Here is a 3,839-nt window from a genome sequence, read left to right as displayed (position 1 = left end):
CCCGGCCCCTCCAGCCGCATTCCCGGCCCGGCCCCGGCCCCTCCAGCCGCATTCCCGGCCCGGCCCCGCCCGGGAGAAACAAAATTCTAAAAATAAAATGTTTTGGTGGGAGAAAGCCCGCCCGCTAACCCAGCTCCGCACCCCTCACGCCAGCCCTTGTGCCCTTCTTCACCAAGCGCAGGCCTGACCGCTTTTTTTGTTTTCTTTTTTCCCCCCCTTTCGTCACCCCTTTGCCTTTTCCTCATTTTGCCCAGAACTGGCCCGTTTCGGACAGAATCTCATGAAGCCCATGGAGGAGGCCCAGCCTCGTTTTTTTTAAAATCATTTTTCCAAGGCTGCCGAGAGCAGGGGGCTCAGGCACAGCCAGGGAGCAGCCCGTGCCCTCATCTCACCCCACCTTGATCTAGCGGCCCTCGAGCTTTACCATCGGTGGATCCCTATAAACCGTGGGAAACATGGAACTTCATGTGGAAGCAAACAGGGTAGAAGTTGCTCCTGGACACCTTTAGGAGGCCCCCTGTGAAGCCCCCTGCACCCACGACAAGAAAGGGAGAGCTCTCCTTTATTTTGGGAAGGGTTTTCCTTAAAATTTGCTCCCCTTGGAGCTGACTGCGTTATTTACAATCAGGCGCTTTTCCATTAAGTGTTGGATCAAGGTCTTTATGATTACTAAACAGTGCCTTCATTTTAGCACAGCTCTGTACGGTTTCACATACCAGGTAATTAAAGTATTGTGGAGTACACACTGAATATATCCATGTGATACACCAGAGTGATTTAGGGCCCTTCAAGGAGCGTCCCGAGATTCTTTGTAGGAGCAAAATGAAAAATAAATTCAGTCAGTATACCGAAGAGCTTAGAAAAACAAGTCTGCCTGCTTCTGAGAACCAGTAGAGCAAGTTTGAAGAACCTTTGGAAGCAGTGAATTACAAATTTGCAAAGCAACTGGGAGTGGGGGAGAAACAGAAATAAGATTAGTAGCAAGAAAAAGTTGTGTGGCTGCTTTATTTTGGGGGCTTTATTTAAGCTTGCTTACTCGGTTGGGTTTCTTTAACCATGCACTTTACACAAATAGTCTTCTCTTCCCCCCCCCCCAAGGTGCACCACCCTTCCATTTTGAAATGTTGTGGCAACTCCAGGCTTCCAAAACTGATGCTAATATAAGTTCCAAGAGACTTTGAACTGTAAAATCTTTTCTATTTGTCTTTTTTTTTTTTTTAAAAAAACAATAAAGGAATAGAGATAGAGAACATCTAGAGGGAAGGAATCGCAGGTCTGGTCAGCTGAGTTGATTGGAGACAAAACAGAGGTTGACAGAGGGAAAGAAATTGTAAAAAAAACCAAAAAACACAAGAAGTAATTGCAGATTCAACACCTTAAGAGACAGATCTGAGGCACAAACATTAGACTGGTAGATGATTCCGAGAAAAAAAAAAAAAAAAGATGAAATTGGACAATGGTGGGACCTGGAGGAAAGCACAGCTTCTGCTTTTCTGATGACCAAGACACAAATGAAAGCCCAGTTGACATGAAAAGGTGCTGTCAGATTTTGCAACGTCCAGTACGAATATACCGCAGCAGGAGGAACGACAGCATGGCTTGCTGAAATCAGAGAGATTTACATGTAATCGCGGTGGAGTTCTAGACAATAATTGTAAAAACGCTAACCGTTCCACACCAAGACATAAATCCTAAAACCGAACAGCTGACAATAATTGGATTTTAGCATGGGACAGAGGACACAGAGTAATTACCCCCGCTCCCAAACTAACTTGTGGGTACTGCATCTGAGCAAAGCTTCCCTTCAGGGTATCACTTCTGCAGCTACCATGGGGAGCATTGAGTACTTGTAGGAATGACAAGGGGAAGGAGGAAAGGGGAAGGGAGGGGGAAATGAAAGAAGGAAAATACCACAGCAGGCCTGCAATATAATTATACCTTTAACATTGGTAGGATTTTCGGTCTTTCGTTCAAAAGAAGGAAAAACATTGCAAGATCTGAAGCATGACCTGCACGCGTCTTTCCAAAATGATGCACGTACAACCCAAAGGTGAAGGCTGGTATTGGCCTTGCATCAACCCCCCCCAAATTAGTATTAGGAAGCAAAAGCGTATAGACACTTTTGATGATAAATCCTTTTTTTTTTTTTTAAATCCTAAAAAAAAAAGTTCAAGGGGTTAAAAATGATGAAATAAGGGGCAGAGCCGCTTAGGCTGGGATCTTTCTTCTGTACACAAAAAACTAAGACCCTGAAGTCAACCTTCAAAAGCAAGGAAGGCATTTCATTATCAGCTTTATTTGCATAGTACCTCCTATATATAACGTGACAGCTTAGATGACATCATCCTAGTGAATTATTATAGCTAAGGGTCAGATATTACTGATACAATTGTGCAACGTTGTAGTTAATGAGACAGTATCAGGATAAGAACCAAACCTTATTTTGTGGTTTTGTATCACTTAGTTTGACATAGATAGCAAACTAACCATGATGTAATTGGATGCGCCCTTGGAGGCTACCAGACTGACAGATGAGACCTAAAAGAGACACAAAGAAGATGAAACAGATCAAAATATCCTATCTGAAAAAAAAAAAAAAACCAACCCCAAACATCCTCTCTCTTCTTCTACCTTCAGTGGCCTGAAGCTGCAGTAACCTTCTTGCTTAACCCAAGCCATGTTGCAGCACGTGGTTTTAAAATACGATGGGAGGTTGGTGTCATGCCTGGTTTTAGGTACAGTTTTATACTTACTTAAATAGTAGTTAAGGCTAAGAAAATGGGAAGAAAACTTTCAGTAAAAAGGTCGCACAAAAAACTGTAACATTATGAAGTCTGCGCCAACACAGAAGAAACCTGAGGGGGTGGGTTAAACAAAAATCTGTTGTGCTTCCTACACGATTTGCCGCATCTTTTTCGGAATATTGGGAAAGACTATGAGGTGCTTTTCAGTTATTTTAACAGTTTCCATATGCCATCAGTGGGATATGAAAGGAGTCGATCCTGATGGGCAAGAGAACATCATTGATTACAATGAAAAAGGCGGCATGAGACCGATACTTAAAAGTCCTCAGAATCCGAGCCATCGTATGCATGTGTCAGCTTTTGTTGGCTTTGGAGGTAGTTTGGAGCGCTGTTACTAGTTTGTCTCTCCTGTTTCGTGCATGGCTCAGACCCGCTGCAGGTCCCACCATCCGGGTGCACACACGTTCCAGCCAGTTCGGAGCCAGCTCTGCACAGAGAGGGAGCGGAGCCACAAATCCTTGCAAGCTTGTAACGTCTTCGGTAAAGCTTTTGGGAGGCAGTGATTCACATCCAAAAATAAATGTTTTGCAAGGGTGGGCCTGAGGCGTGATTATCTACTTAAATGTGCAGCAGTCATTCTAACGACTTTTCTAACTTTTAAGTTACTGATTTTCATGCGTGATTACATATTAATTCAGGTACTTTCATTCTCTGACAGGTAAAATTAGTGAAGTTGATGGTAAATAAAGATAGTGTAGGCTTAGTATAACATAAGAACATTAACATAAAATTTTTCTCATTTCCCAAGGTAACAGAGTCTTATCATGAAATACTCAGGCAGAGGGGTTTCTCCAATACTGATGTTTCAGGTCTCAGTCCCAAAATCTGTCTAGGGCGAGATGCACTTTGTCTTGGGCCTCTCAGCACCATATAAGATGTCTCCACAGGTCACCTGGAAGTCCTGTACATGGGCAGCCCCTGTTCAGCCTGGCATCCACTGCAAGATTTGTGGGTCCCGCTCGGCAGGGCTGCCACTCTGGTTGCTTCTCAGCCTGGGGTTGCTCCGTCCCACGCACAGAGCTCTGCACCTCTCCT

The sequence above is a fragment of the Egretta garzetta genome, unplaced genomic scaffold, assembly GCF_000687185.1.
Source record: "Egretta garzetta isolate BGI_Z169 unplaced genomic scaffold, ASM68718v1 scaffold467, whole genome shotgun sequence".
NCBI lineage: Eukaryota > Metazoa > Chordata > Aves > Pelecaniformes > Ardeidae > Egretta > Egretta garzetta.
The sequence above is the reverse complement of the archived record's forward strand: the minus strand, read 5'-3'. Positions refer to the sequence as shown.